Source organism: Rousettus aegyptiacus, unplaced genomic scaffold, assembly GCF_014176215.1.
Source record: "Rousettus aegyptiacus isolate mRouAeg1 unplaced genomic scaffold, mRouAeg1.p scaffold_m13_p_4, whole genome shotgun sequence".
Taxonomy (NCBI): Eukaryota; Metazoa; Chordata; class Mammalia; order Chiroptera; family Pteropodidae; genus Rousettus; species Rousettus aegyptiacus.
In genome coordinates, this window is record NW_023416307.1 from 106,705,268 (window position 1) to 106,721,967 (window position 16,700).

A 16,700-nucleotide genomic window follows, 5' to 3' on the forward strand; every position below is an offset into this window, starting at 1 on the left:
AGTTATGGTTTGTATATTTTAATGTTAACGCAATTTTTTCCCATAGAGACTCAACTAATTAGCACAACATAAGGACATAGCCAGGAGCTTCTTGGGAGTAGGGGTACCTAGTGGGAAGCAAACAGATTTCTGCAGGTAACAAAATCACACAAGTTGGAGTTAATGCCCTGCAACACACACAGGATATGCTTATAAAATCTTTAGTAACCTCAGACTTTTTTATTTAATAGAAAGTAGGCCAAGGCCAGCACCTAATACTGCTTTTCTGTCTTCTTTTTTTTTCCCCTTCAATCTGATTAATACAACCAACATTTCATGAGCCTCTACTATGTACAAGACAGCACACTATCCTAGTGCTTCCAATTAATCTAATAAATTAGAAAAAAATTCAGAGTGCTGTTTCTATTTTTCCCTCCTGGCAGAGATGCTTAAGTTGATGGAAGATAAGTCAAGCCTTGAAAATGCGAAGGACACAAAATGGTTTGGAGAAGCACATGGTTTAATGTCTACCTTTATAGTTGTCTAATAACGTCTTAGAAAGAACAAATCATAACTTCCTTATCTGTAAAACAGATATAATCAAACTTACTTCTCAGGAAGAATGCATGGAAAATTTGGTCCTAGCACGCACGATAGTTCTATAAGTATTAGTTCATGTTCACATTTTAAATTTCATCATAAACACATCTAGGAAACACCAGGACTCCCCCCGCTAAGGTGTTTCATTGCCTTTTTTTTTTTTTTCATTTCTAATTTTACTATTTTTGTAAACTCTAAAATCATGATAATTAAAAATATGTCAGTTCCTATGTCCCAGTCAACCTGTCTTTGCTAAATAAACGATGCACGTTCATTCAAGACACACAGGCCAGAATGGATAGGACATATTAACAATACAGCTAACATTGCTGGAAAGCTTATTTTGTGCCTGGTAATGTATGGATGTTGCACAACATGCCTTGAGGTAGATATTTTAATTATCCCTAATTTCCTAATGAGAAACTGAGGCCAAAGAGGTGAAGTAACTGCAAGGTTGCCACCCATTTGGGATAGGCAATCTACCCTTACAGAAAAACAAGAACAAACAACAACAGAATTATACCAAACAACTGAATGTAAACATCCTGATTCCTAAGCACTCTTACGCTGGGTACTACAGTGGAATGAAACAATCAACTAAAATGCTTCCTTTCCTCAAGACATGCAAACTGGGAGAAGGGCTTTGGACATTTCTATCCCCAAAAGGGACTCCAAATTGGGACTTCCTGCTTTCACAGTATTTTCCATAAATAAAATCCATCAAGGTCTCACTGCAGCATTTTATAGAAAGTAGCAGCTCCTTGGCCCCAACTGCAAGGCTCTTTATCTCTGGTCCCAGTTCGTACTTTGGGACATTTGCACTAGAGGCTGCTTCTAGACCTAGCTAGCTTCTTCATTACTCAGGTTAGAAATCACCTAACTTTTCATCTAAGTGGAGTTAATCCCACAATCTATGATTCCCTCAAACTGGTTTAAGAGATCTCCAGCCTACTTTAATGTCAACATTCTCAGCATTGGCATGAATGCTGTTCATACCCCATAGGAAAGATCTTCTCCCCTGCAGGTTATACCCTCACAAAAAATCACGTAAAGGCCGGGAGAAGAACAACTGGTGGTTTTTTTGGAATTAAATAGAACAGGATTTAAATCCTATTTTCTATTTACAAACTGTGTAAAGCAAGCAAGTCATTTCACTTCCATGAAGATGAATTGAAGAGATGACACAAATAAAGCACAATGCCTGAAACTTACTAAGTACCATTATTACTATTACCTCCATTATACGGATAAAAAACTGAGACTCCAAGTGGCCAGATACCAAAGGTCACAGAACCAATGAGTGAATGGTAGGGGTCAGGGCTTGAAATCAGTTCTTTTCCTTCCTTCTACAGTTCTTTATTGAGTACCATTATTAAGCACCATACTTGGTGCTGAGGGCATAGCTGAGAAAAAAGCAAATACCCTGTTCTCATAAGGCTTATATTCTGGTAGGGAAGATAGACACAGATAAATTGAAAGGTGCCTGGACTAGAGCAGGGTGCCCAAATCCATATGGGTTTTAAAGCAAGTTAACAAGATCTCTAGATTTTGTCAGGAAGGTCGAGAAGGCTTCTGTGAAGAGGTGGCATTTAAACTGGGACCAGGAGACAAAAGAGGTGTTTGGAGATGAGGGTGTCAGCAGTCAAAGGGAATCTCAAGAGAAAGACTCTGGGGAAGCATGCCAAGTCTGAGGAACTAAAAGGCCAAAAGAGGCTGGAGATGTAGTTGGGGCCTGATCAAAGGACCGCTGAAAGATGTGGTAAGGGTTTTAGACGTCATCTCCGTGTGAAGCAATGGAAAAGCACCAAAAGATTGGCTGCCCTTGCTGAAACAGTAATAAAAGGCTCACTCTACCAAAGTCACTCTACCAACGCTGGACATGGCAAGCATAGACTTTTGATAAATGTGTGAACCATATGAAAGAATCTCTGGTAAAGACAGACTAAACCACTTCTTTTTAATCGCACAGCTGATGCTTCTATTAAAGTACCTACTGCTGATTATAGTTGGGTGTGGACCTCTTTTCACTGGACATAGGTTTCTGAAAAGTCGAGCAAGTATCTTACTCATTTTTCCATCTCTCAAAGCCAAAAGCTCAATAAAGCTATGGATTTGAAACAGACCCTCTTTTAATAACTAAAAATCTCTTCTTAGATTGGTCAAGTAAGGATCTTTTTGCCAATTCATCTCACCTTAGTTAAATAGATCTGAAGGGATAATATATAAGGACTTTTTTAAAAAGTACTTTTCTTTTGCAGCTTAACTTTAACAAAAATCCATTTCACCAATGTGTGATTAAAAGTAAAATTTTTATATTTTATGAAAAATAACTTATATTGTTCACATGCATTTTTTTAAATCTTAATTTTAACCATGAACAAAATGCCCCCAAAAAAGTCTTTCAGTGATTTTCCAATACTTCTGAGAATTGTTCAGATTCTCTCATTGAATATTTAATTACTAAGAGTAGGGTAACTGTTTAGACTACTTACATTAAAAGATGGAATTGAGTCATATCAACAGTTCACATACTTTAAGGTTTATTTTGGGATTTCAGGAGTGGAGAATGATGAGATAAAATGATAAAAATGGGATTATGAACATGCTACTGGGGTATGCTAGTAATTTTTTTTGTTCCCCCTTTCCATCCCTAGACCAATTTTCCACACTGCTTTGTGCCCCCAAAGGCTGACCTCTATGGGTAGCATCACTGAATTCATGTAGACAGGTGGGTTTAGCCAATGAAAGGCAGTGGAGGGAGATCAAAGAGGGAGGAAAGAAAGTAGGGGGAGTAGTGCTTCCTTATTCTCTCTCTGTTCTGGGCTACATTTTTCTGGCAGTGGCTGAATTCCTCCAGGACTGTAGCTCCTGTCATTTGACCCCTCCTTTATGATTCCAGCTCTCTCCCTGGATTCCAGGAATGAATGCTATTTCTTCTCTTTGCTCCTTTGGACCTAGCAGTGATAACAGCTTCCTATTGCTGTTAGTTTCTGGGTGACAGGAACCCCATTTCACCCTTAATTCTGCCTATTCCTCTGAAAATAATCCCTTCATTAAAGACTACTAAACCATCTGCTTTGGACTCTATTTCCTGCCAGACCTAAGAATTCAAACCATAGACTTATAAAACGAGCAATCTCTCGCCTTTGCTTGTGAGCAGTTATTACAATGGTTATTCATCTTCCAAAGCAATTCCTTCACACCAAGCACTGCATGTAAGCTCTTACAGTTCTCAGGCAGAAATGACACCTTTTAAACTGGTCAGTGCAAGAGAACACAGGAGGTGCTCCTGAAAGACAGCTGGCAGAATCAACACTTAAAAATTCTCTAGGCAGGAGTCAGTTACATGTCAAGAATAAAACATTTACAAAGAGATGCCACTTCCTCCTACTTCTCCCTGGGTTTCCTCTTGCTGAGGGCTCAAAGTCAGCATTGTATTTTTACCCTGAATACCAATAAGTTGTATCAATGCCTGAGGAAGTTGCCTTGTGTGTCACCACTTTGCTAGTTTTTCAGACCTAAGGATCTGTTCACAACTAGCCAAGGCACATAGAAAAAAAGCCAACCATCTTGTATTACTAGCCACCTGCTCATGAGCTTTCCTTCTTTCTCTTTCATCCCAGGATAAATCTTTCTTCTGTACTACAGTAAAAGATTAGCAGGAAGAGAAAATTCTGCTTTGCTCTGCCTTGCCTGTCTCTTTAACAGATTAGCACTTTTCTTTTCCACAGGAGAGGACAGGCATATGCTTATACCATAATCTGCTCTGAGCTCCTTCTTCGGATTTTTCTTTCACCAAGGCAACTAGATTTGAGGTTAGATGTTAATTGGAAATCACCCGGGAATCTCTAAACACTCCACCTTGCTTTCACTTGGTACAAGTAATCTGAAGGTTACTACGTTTCTGAATAAGAGCTGATTTAAAGAATTCTTCCAGGGAGTTGGTAAGAACTGATGTGGCTCATGTAAACAAGCTATTCCAATAAGAACTCCAAATGTCTCTGCCTGTAACCAGCAGGCCTTCAGAGCTGACAGAAAGAGTTGCTAAGATAGAGAGAGACACAGGCAGACAGGCGGCGTCTACAGAAAAGATGTTCTATTACACTTCAGCCGTGGCTGGCTGAAGGGAAAGGCAGCTTTCTTCTTCAACCCTGGTGGGGAAGCCTCTTTCTTCAACCTGAAGGCAACACCTGAGAGAGATAGTGGGATTAACAAAATTTGGTTCGCACTATATATCTGTTTCTTATCTTTACCTTTAGTTCTAAGCTTTTGTTTCAAAGGATATTTTGTTGGGGAACTCTTATAAGCACCAGGGTAGATATACATCAAATGTTAAAAGTAGTATCTCTGGGTAGTAGATATACGAGTAACTTTTATTTCCTTCTGTATATTTGTGAAATTTTCCTGATTTTCCAAATATCTATGATTTTTACAATCAGGGAAAAAATTATTAAACAAAAATTCTCTGTAAGTATTCAGGAATTTGTTTTCCTTAAGAATAAAAATTTACGTAATGCTTGAAACTTAAAACTTAAATTATATTTCTTAGCTTTTGTGTATTTTAAGATTTTCACTAATCATTTTTATGAACATTTAAAAAAATTAAGAAACCATTCAAAATGTGAAAAACAAAAATGTTAAATTGGATTAAATCTGTAAATTTTTTTCTGGTACACATCGGGACCTTAACTGAGACTACTTTGACCCTTCGAGGCCAAAATTCACTATTTTCATACTTTGAAGTACTCCTAATACACATGAAAAGGAACGGAACTGTTTCTCTTTGTAAGAACACCATACAGATGATATCATATGCAGTTATATGGCTTAGAGACTACAGATAAAAAAAAAAGACTGGTGTTTCTTCCACTACAAATGCTAGCCAATAAAAACTTTCCGGTCTACAGCTGATTAATACTTGACACTAGATCTATGGAAAAGAAAGCTAATCATTGCTGACTGTTACCTAAAACAACAGGTATACTAAGAAACCTGCCTACTACCAATTCATGACTGCTGTTTACTAAGACAACTGATTTTCAGTTTAGCACTATTTATACTTTTAAACAGAAAACTATAATACTATCTTTTCTAGGAGCTACCTTTTTCATAATTTATAATAGCTGAACATGTGTTATTCACTGTCCTGCAGTGTTGAAACATATTAACAGAGAATCTTGGAAATCATAAACATCTTTACTAGCTTCAGGAAGCTAGTAAATCTGAACAAAGTGATTCCTTTTAAACTGTCCTAATGTAATGGTAAATGGTCTGTTTTCTAACTTTGATTTTGGAGTGATTTATAGTTATAACTATCAGAATTGGTAATAAATAGGGTGAGGAGTGGAGGGAATAGAGAATGGGTCTTAAATATTTCCTCTTAGAGCATCTAAGAGGAGCTATGTGCCAGACCACTTAAAATTCCTTTGTGTTCAGTACATTAAAATTTAAAGATGCCAATAATAAAAAATAAAGAAATGAAAAGCATGCATTTTGCAATGTAGAATTTTGCTAGCATTCATTTCAGGATTAAGTTCAAGGATTCTAAACATTCAAATGTCTGCAAAAATGAGACCATGAGACAAACCAGAAGTGCAAGAGACAAGAGAATTTTTTGACTAGCGTTAACAGAACATGGTTAGAATCGACAGAAATCAGTGCCTGAAACAAAGTGAAATAGACAATTTAAAAACTACTGTTAAATGCTAGGACAGGGTCCTAAAAGCTAGAGAAAAGCTTGGGATGTTTCTATTTTTAAAAAGGTGTGGCCAAATGAGAACTACGTATTACCACTATGAGTATGTTGATAGTTCAGACTACAATGAAACTTTAAAAGCGTGGGAAAAGAGCCTAACATACAGCTCTATTGTTAACAGAAAAGTGCCTGAAGACCCTAATTAACAAAAGTGTCAAGTGTGCCTCTCAAAATCTCTTGTAGTGGTAGGCCTAAACAGCAGAAAACAGAGCAGACCTTTTAAAAGAAGAGTCCAGGGGCTGGGAGGACAAGTGACTACATAGTCAGGTGGTAATTACACCACGGGGAAGTAAAAAAGGCTAGACTGAAGGGCTACAAGAAATACTTCAAAACCAGCTAATCATTGCAAGAAGAGGTAGGGGTACATCTGCTCTTCACCTAGGTATCTATGGGGAAATGAAAAAATGCTGGGCCTCAAAAGCAAGAATAACAAAAGTAGCTGATAATGACCAAGGTGACTACTAGATACCTACCTCCCTTACGCACCAACATCCCCACACTCGCAGAAGCCAAACACAGGTTCATTCACCTCCAATTCAGACTGGAACCTTTAGAAAATAGAAAAGGGGCTTCTGTAGTTGGCAAACCACTCTTCTAGAACCACCTTCAGCAAAGGCATGGGTAGTTAGAACACCTGGGTTCCCCTGTGAAAGGTCCTATGTTGCAGGGGAAATTGTTTGCCTTTTCTAAATCATATGCTCAACTGAAAAAGAGGGAAAAATCTGCTTTTCTCTGACTTCAAAAGATTAGAGTATCAAATAAAGGAGTATATATGGGAAAATACTCTGAATAAAACCACATTGGATTTGCACAACATATTACTATTTGAAACATGGTTTAACTTACACTATAAAGCCTATGTAAATGTTGGTTGGTCCTTTAGCCTATGAACTGTAGGCCTAAAATGTTTATTTTAAAGTTTTAGCAAAGCTGCAATGAAAGCAGCCAGACACCAGCAGAAGAAAGAAAAACAAATACAGGGCAGTCTGGAGCAGTTTAGAGCAGAGGCCAATAACTATATTTATCTCACTGTGTCCTAGGGGATCACTAGGCACTGGGTAAAAATGTTCTTAACAGGGTTAAATTATAGTCCATAAGTTTTTCTTTAAAAATTGGGCAAATGTATATGTTTTAGAAAAGATTACCATGTAAAAATGAATAATATTGTACTTAAAATGGTAAGCACTGATCAGCTGACACGGAAATAGATGGTATAGAATCACAAGAGTGCTTCTCAAACTGGGATGTAAGAACCCTTGGAGGCATGTGGGGTTAGGAGGGATAAGGGTGAACCAGGGATCATCAGGATGTTGCAAACAGGTAATGCATAAATCAACTCACATATAACAGCCCCCAAGTGTTCGGATAGTGAACACCTGTTGGTTTTACCAGCCCTACATCCTCTCTCCTTGCTGAGCAATGACAACTCCCCTAGCAGGTACTTTCTGGGTGAGGTAGGAACCAAGGTACCTGCTAGGGGCCAAGCTGGATCTGAGAGATACTTTCTCAGTAGAAAGTGGGGTCAAAAGCAATTGGTTGCAGTGGTTAGTCAGTCCAGCACCCTAAAAAGACGATTGAGGCCTGCTGCCTGGATCCCTGAAGCTGTTCTTGATCTGATTCATTCTGAGGCTTGGTTATTCAGCTCTATTGTCAATTCTGGGATCTACACCACATTTTCCCAGTAACCTCAGACTTAGTTTCTACTGCTTACAACCAAAACCTTTAATTAATTAGCTATTATTTTGAGTCTAGAAGAATCCATTTTCTCAAAGATTTGAGAGCTAAAATTTGACTGGCAAGCAATTTGTTCATTTGATAGTAAAATGAAGGAATGCACCATGCTACTCCATTCATATCGAATATTAAGATATTGGATTTTTCTTTTGAAATTTTTAAAAAAGATATGTTTCATCCTACTTCTCACTCTCTCTCCCCTATGCAGGTTTCTTAAGCAGCGGGTTTAAGAAGCACTGGTATAGGGATAAAATTTCCCTAACTTTTAGAATCTTTCCCTAACTAGGTAAAAGATCTAGAGCAAGTTATTTAACATTCCTAAGGCCCACCCATCACACTCTTAAAATGGGAAAGACAATAGTTCCTACTTCATATAGCTATTATCCTAAGAGAGAACACAGGGAAGCACTCAGCACTGCCTCTCACGGAGAGTTTATCAGTCATGGCAAACAAAGAGAGTTTGGTTAATACAAGGAAGCAAAGGGCATACTGTTTGCAAAGATGGCCTCAACCATGCCCCATCCCCCAACCCCACTCCACCCAATCCCTGTAGGCAAGACCTGTGAGATATACATGGCAACATCTCCCAGCAAAAGGTGGTGTCTATTTACAACTCCTTGAATCTGGACTGGTCTAGTGGCTTGCCCTGGCCCACAGAGTATGACAGAGTGACACTGTCTGACTTCTAAGCCCAAGCCTCAAGACATCTTGCTGCTCTCACTCCAATGGAATAAGGTACCTCCATGTGAGAAAATCTGGTCCAGCTGCTGGAAGATGTGATTACGTGGGGCTCAGATGAGCTGTCCCAGCTAGAAGTCCCTAGACTGACTAGCTCCAACTGGAGCTTTCAAGTGACAACAGCCAAATTAGTGACCTCAAGTCAGGCAAGACCAGCTAAAGAACTGCCCTGCCTCAATTGTGAACGAATGGTTTCTGCTTTAAGCCACAAAGTTTTGAAGTGGGTTGTTGCTTTTCAACAGTAGATAACGGACAGACATATGCTTCATGGATTACCATAATTCTTCGTTTTTTCATTTCATGCATATCCTAAAATATTCTAAGAACAAACTCAAAGCTCCAGTGTCGCCAAATAACTACGTCACCACCAGATGTGCATGTACTTCTCATTCTTCATGACCAGGTCAATGTTTCCAATTCCATTACAACACAGAGCTCTGTCTCAGTCAGAACTGGGGAGTTTTGGGCAGGGAGCAGAACATACACTAAAGCCAAAACAACTTATGTGAAAATAAAGTGAATTTTTTTCTAAAATTATTATAGTTACACGACAAGAATGCAGGTGCAAACACAGCTGAACTGAAATTGAAGGTAACTGGCTAAGAAAAATGAAACAAAATTGCTATGATTCATTCAAAAACTAGGAATCAAGCAGATTCTCCCTTTAACAGTTTTTGTGTTTCACATTTTCTTCCATATACTTTAAAGATGACCCAAAGTTTCTTTTATAAATTTACCACAGAATTGTCAAGAGGAAATGCCTGCTTAGTTTACCATCCAGTCAACAAATATTTGTAAAGCACCAACTCTATGCCAGTGAGTTGTCAGCCCCTGAAACTTTTTTTTAGTGTACAGGGAGATACCAAGGGGTAAAGGGAACATGACTGGGTGAAACTAGACCACACGCCTGTCTTGGTCAAGGTACCTGGACTGGTTAGAGGGTTCAGGTTGGTGAATGTGGAAAAAAGGCTCCACCCTTATGCAGACCTATGACTAGAAGGGGGAAAATATTAGCAGCTAATATTACAATGATTATCACGGATATTATCACTATCATCGTTATTATTATTATCATATGCCCTTACCCCTCCCATTTCTTCCTCCTTAGTTACTGTTTAATATCGGTTACTGCTAAGCACTTGCTCCTATTTAATCTTTACAAAAACTTAGCAAGGTGTTACACACATTTTATAGATGAAGAAACTGAGGCCCTTACTGGATAAAGTAACACAGACAGTAAATGGAGGAGCTTGTGTTTTTAAACACTACCCTATAGTGCCTCCATACATATGAATTTATTATGATTTGATAGAATTTCAACAAGGGAAAAAAAATCCTTCACAGTAAGAAATGAGATAGAACATACCATCTTTATCAATGTAAATGTCTGCATGTGTGTGTTTTCACTGAGTTTATTTTGAAAACTGTTATTTAGTCCTGTATGGAATATTCTCTTGCCTGTTGGAAGAGTCTGGAAAATATTTTTGGATTATTAGTAATATAGAAAACATTCTTAAAGATATGAGAAAGCACATTTCACTCATTCAATATAACACAACAGTGAAGAGAATTAGTCATCTCAAGGAATGAGGGCTCAATTAGCCACAAATAGAAGATGTTTTCAATCACTATGTTTACTCTTAATAGCTTTATTACTTTTCCTGATTATAAAAAAAGCTTGTGCTAAATGAAAAAAAAACTTTTGAGAAAAACACTTTTAAAAAAGATCACCCACAATCTTATTACCTAGAAATAACAAGTTTCTATTACTTGGTATAGTATATCTTCCCAGATACCTTCTTTTAGGTTTCTGTACACAGGGCTTTTGTCTACCTTAAAAATCACACATTATACATATTTACATGCTACCATGTTTTTAAAAAATATTTCATATAAATAAATATTGACCTGCATCATCCTTTTTAAAGACTGCACAGTATTTCACTGTGTGGATAGGTCCGAATTAACTTAATCCTTTATGCATAGACATTTAGGTTACTTTCTGTTTTTCTATTATAAAAAATGGGGCAGTGAGCAGTCTGGTACACATAATTATACACAGTTGACCAAGTGTTTCTTTAAGATAAATTCCTAGATGTTTGCTTGCCATTTTATGACTCTGGATTTGTATTCCCCAAAGTGTCATCCAGAAAATATGTACCAAATTTAGTTTTTTAAAAAAGAAAACCTTTAAATGTTAAGAGTAATAACATATTTTACACTTCTAATAGCTGGATAAAATAGCAAAAAATTTAAAAACTTTTATCCCAAAATATCTAAAATATTGATTTATTCTTCTGATATTACATCAGTTTTACATTTGGAGGGGGGAATTCTAACATACCCAATAACTTCTACTGCTTTTATTTTCACCATAATGTGTTGTTTTGAAAAGTTGAAATACAAAAAGAACTTACTTCCTGCAAAACAAGTAATTAAGAGAATGTTAAAAAGGTAGGAAGGGAGGCAAAAAATATACCAACCAGTTATAGCAATTTCCAGGTCACCGAATCTGCATCCCATACAATTGCCAAGAGAGAACGGTCAAGAGAGAGAAAAGGTGAAACTAAAAGCAGCAGCCCTCAAGAGTTTTAGTGATGGCTGGATGAAATTACACACAGGCATATACATCTACATGTTCTGTACACACCAATCCTGGAGCTAATCTCCAAGGGTTAGAGCACAAGAGGAATCTTTGTGTTTTATTTAACCAAACATCACACAAAAAGGGGGTGGAGTAGGCTAGATACAGATTTCCTTAAGGTAAGAGTGTCTAGTTAGCAACCTGAGGGCTTAGTATCAATTACTTCCCCTCCAGAGCAAGGGGAGAATAAAAGAACTTGAAGCATAAGACAGCACCAAAGGCACTGATTTCCCACAAGCCATCACAGAGGACAGGGTTTAATCATCGAGCTCTACAGAAAACTGGACAAGTTGAGAACGCTTTTATCAATAAACAAAATTTATTAGTGATATAGCAAAATGCAAAGAAGGGAAGGCCACATACTGTAATAACAACTAACCTACTGGAGTTTCATCCTAATGGGGCAGGTGAGGCATTAGATTATATATGAAATACTCAGGATGGCAAATGCCAGTATGTGTGGTGGAGGGTGAGGGAGGCGTTGCTTGGTGGTGCCACAAACCTATAGGCCTTATGGGTTTAACATTCTTCCAGGCAAAGGGTCAGCAAACTATGGCCTATGGGTCAAATTCAGCTGCTGCCTGTACATGCCATGAGCCTAGAATGGCTTTTTACATTTTTAAATGGCTGAAAAAAAATTAAAACATATTTTTTGGCATATAAAAATTACGCAAAATTCAAACATTAGTGTCCATATAGTTTTACTGGAACACGGCCATGCCCATTCCCTTATGTTTATAGCTGCTTTTGAGATACACTAGTAGAGTTAAATGCGACAGTAACCTGGGTGGCTGGCGAAGTTGAGAATATTTATTACTTTGCCCTTTACAGAAAGTTTGTTGACCTCTGTCCTAGACTGTAAGATCATGTCGTTTTGAATGGATCACAGCTCCAAACCTGTGCATTCTTGTTGGTTTGGCTCCTGACATATTCGGATTTAGATATAGCCTGCCATCCTAATGGATAATGCAACTCAATTGTTAAGACCAGTGGACAGGTCTAATAGGTCCTACAGATGAAAAGCTATGAAAGACTTTTCTGAGTTGAAAGTAGGATGGTTCCAGAAGGTTTATACAGGAATAAGTATAAGTTAAAGGTTTCTCTTGGAAAGAATGTATTAGCTATCCCCTTCTAAAGATGAGGCTGACTGGCTCAAGATGAACAAAACCAGAAAGCTCAAGAATTGAAGTCAAATCCAGGTTGTCTATACCCAAGAGTCTAAGCTTGTGTTCATAACCACTACCTCACCTGAAAGAAGGCATGAATGCTCACCATGAATAGATGAGAGGAAAAGAGAAAAACCACAGAAACAGTGGAAGCAAGTTTATTTTTATGGCCATGAGCTTTATGAGTACTTTATTCCTATATCTCTTTATATTTACTCATAATGTCCTCTCTTCCTTCAATGTTTAAAGAAAGGAATATACAGTTCAGTTCTTTCATGCTCTTTTCTCTGTTGAGAAAAACTGATGCAGGTACCCACTTGTGGAGACCTTTTAAAGATGTCAAAATTAGACTGCAAAAGTTATAGGTGTAATTTCCACTGATGAAATCCCTGGGGGTACCAGTGAGGGTCCCATAAAGGACAGGGTGAGCAAACATGTTTAGAGGTGACGGACTAGAAAGTACCTGTGTAGTTTTTCATTTAAATTTGAAGTGAAGAACATACGTTAAATGGAATCTTACCCAAAGAGAGACCTATGATGCTGGTGGGTGGCTACTGTTTCTTTCCACCCAGCCTCCATGTCCTCAGCTTTGCCAACTGTACCACCATTTTTCTTTAACTTTCCCTCAAATGTCTACAATGAAAGGACCACTAAAATTTAACTTTTTAAAAAACTGATTTCAAAAAAAAGTTTCAATTTGTTAATATTTTCAATATGTTTATTTGAAAATACGTGCATTGGTATCATATACCATGTTTATACATGTTCGTTCAGATGTTTATCCGTGGTTACCCACATCTACCTTCTAAAGGGCTCAGAGTTCTATACAGAAAACTTCGTGCCAGTCTTCCAATATCTCTACTAGGGAAGCTTTATCCACCTGAGGAACCTGAGGGTCAGAAAACTTAAGCAGCTACAGTAAATGAAAGAACCCAGATTTGAACATCAGCCTGTTTTGACTCAGAAACTGTGTTTTTCCCATCATGCCTTACTGTCTACCCAAGGCTCAAAGACATTTCTTAGGATGATTACCTCCCAGTCAAATTTTAAATTTTCTAGAGAGTAATAATGACCAGAATGAATCATTTGCTCCAAGGGCCTAGTTGTCAGACTCAAGTCTCTGCTTATAGACAATTAATCTATCTGTTCTAAATTTTTAGACATAATTTAAAAATGGCCACAATGCACTCAGGATAGCATGTCAAGCCCTTTATGTGGGTGCATGGTTTATCACCTAACAGGTGACACTTTGCTGTGGGAACAAAATGGAAGTGCTTTTGCACCTCTGAGACCACATGACTAGGCAAAGGAAAACTTTAAAAGGTAAGTATAAACACAAAGATCTACTTTTCCTATTTTTTCACTTAAGAATTATTCTAACTCCCATTTTACTTAATAAAAACATATATCTCTAACTTTTGGGGGCCCTAGACCTCTTTTATAACAAAACTATAGGCTCTCTCCCCAGAAAAATGCACATACACAAAAAGTTTTGGTCACAACTACAGAGGTTCAGGAATCTCCTGAAGCCTATTCATGGACCCTTAGAGGTTCACAGACCACAAGATGTCCCTTTCTCTAAAAGGGCACTACAAAAATGCCTATATCATTCACAGTAAAGACCAGTATCCTTCAAGGTAAAGACCATATAGCTAGTTCTCTCATCACCTATTATAGCTTCAGAAAGCTAAAATTAAATAAACAAACTTCCTTAACTAGACTCCAATAGTCTCAAAGAAACCAAGAATCTAATGATTTGAGTAAATCACTAAAAGTAAGGTTATATAAGTTCAAAGTCCCAATCAGATTGTTATGGCTTAAAATCTGCTACTTCTTTCTGCCTACAGAGATTTCCCTAGAAAAGAAAGAAACATAAGTATGGCCTGTCAGAGCTTGAGTCCTTCCTACTTTAGCATTCATGAACATGTTTATATATATAATTGATTACATGAAAAAGAGACCACATCTAAAATTTATTAAAAGATGTTCTTTCACTATGTATGATACGAACAAAAGTCCATTAAAATAATTCTTAAATGTTCAACACATAGATCTGTGTCAATGCAACTGCGAGTTAAATTATGTGGCCGACAAAGCAGATTTTTAAAAGTTCATAAAGGCTCAAATTTTGATGTGTTTCCCACTACTTGAGTCAAGAACTTTCAGAAAAGTTTACTTTCAGCTACATCTCGAACTTTAAAGTCCTTCCAATCTCTCTTGGTCTTATTACTTTAGAACATTTCTAGCACTGTCCAACAAAGTTCTAAGTTAAAAATGAACTTATAAAATCAGCCAAGATTCCATCTATGAATAACAGATAGAATAACTCATGAAAATTTAAGTTACAAGAGAGTGAAACTTTTCTGTAAACATCATTAAAGATTATTTTAAATCACTAAGTAGTTGCAAAATCAGTATCATGATGATAAGACCCAAGTAACAAGTAACTTAAGAACATCATTTCATCACTTGACAAATACCTTTTAACAATGATTTCCACCAAAATGCCACTTGGGATACACAGATAATCAACTGACACTTTCAATTTACAATTTGTAGTAGTACTTAAAAGCAATTCTTCTTTTGGTTAGAGTATCTTCTCTCCTTGTAAAACCAAGAAAATGGGCAGGTAACTAATGTTTAGGCCAGTATTATTTCAAGACAGGGGAGTTTCACACCCTGGGGAAGGGAAAGTTATACCTCAGAAGCTTCACTAAAGTAACTTTTTTTTTTTTTTTTTTGCCTTTGTGACAAAAGTCAAAGGTGCTAAATCTTCAGAGCACTGTTGAAGAGCATTATTCAAGTTTTGACCTCATTTTCATGAACAAAATTTTACATACACTGGTTTCTAGTTAGAGGTTAAACACACTCACTGTCATACATTTGCATTTACAACTCTTCCTCTTTGAAAGAACTGAAACAGGGAAAATGAACCCAACTTCAGTAAGGAAACTGAAACAATTAGATCCATCCTACATAATTGCTTCCTCTCGGATATGAAAAGGCAGGATACTTGGGAGACAGGAACATTGGAAAATAACTCTATGCTCAATAAAATATCAAACTTGGGTTCAAAACTCAGACACGTTGCTTGTAGCTAACTGAATTTATCCCACCAGAGATCAAATCAGCTGTATAGGTGCTTGCTTCTCACTTTTCACCACCTAAAGGTTGCCATTTGTGAGAAACTAATCCAAGTTGAATCAAAGTGACTTTTGGGAAGAGATGCCAATATAATCAGTAGTGTGCTCCGGAAATGTCTAATTCTACACATAGACGTTTCTCATTTAGCATCCCCCTCCCCTTTCGCTTTCAACTTCCCCTTAAGATAAAGATAGTCACAGAGACATTTTTTGAAAATCAAAAAATAAATAAAACACCTCTCCCCGATCAGCGACGGGATTCCGGAGCCCTGTTTGGGCAGTGAGTACGGCGCACTCCGTCGCTCCGCGAACTCTTCTCAGAGGTCGCCAAGTTTCTCTTTCCCCATTTCCCAGCACTCGCCAGTACCAATGAGGGAAGGGACGGCCGCCGAGGCCAGCACCAAGCGACCTGGAACCCCGGGCCTTTTTTGATGGCCGGCCGCGCCCGGCGCAAGTGCCCGCGTTGGAGATCCGCCCCGGCGCGCGTGGGCGCTAACTTCGTGGGGACCCTCGCGCCGCGTCCCATGGGTGCCCCTAGTCCCATGTCCTCTGGCTTGGCAGAGTCCAAGCGCCCTCTACCGCCCTCCCCACCCCCAGGGGGGCGAGCCCACCCTCAGTAGCAGCAGTAGGGACGAGGGAGTATGAGCCGCGGTCCCCTTCTCCGGGAAGGCGCGGGGACCCCAGACCCCAGACAGCCGGCAGCCCCCGCCGCACTGGCGGCGCCCGAGCGAGCTCACCTGGCTGGCCGCGGCCTCCGGGGCGGCCTCTGGGCGTGGGCTGGGCGGGGGTACAGGGGGGCGACGGGAGCCGGGGCAGCAGCCGGGGCCGCCGCCGCCCGCCTGGCCTGGCTCCCACACGCGCCGGCCGCGGCCGTCCCGGGGGAGTGCGGGGAGCGCGGGGAGCGCGGGTCCCGCGGCGGCGGCGGCGGCGGCGGCGGCGCG

General features: G+C 38.9%; 1 protein-coding gene across 5 annotated transcripts in view; it reads right to left on the reverse strand.

Annotated features, from left to right (window-relative positions):
- ATXN7 (ataxin 7) overlaps positions 1-16,553 on the reverse strand; it is a 123,936-nt gene extending 107,383 nt beyond the window's left edge. For 2 of the 5 annotated variants that reach the window (XM_016150179.2, XM_036219263.1), the window contains exon 1: positions 16,497-16,553. The gene's annotated coding sequence lies outside the window, so the exon portion shown is untranslated. Of the gene's footprint in view, positions 1-6,807; positions 16,433-16,496 lie in introns of those variants that run through there. The other 3 variants (XM_036219265.1, XM_036219262.1, XM_036219266.1) reach the window with 3 other exon arrangements.
- Between the last annotated feature and the right edge of the window lie 147 nt (positions 16,554-16,700).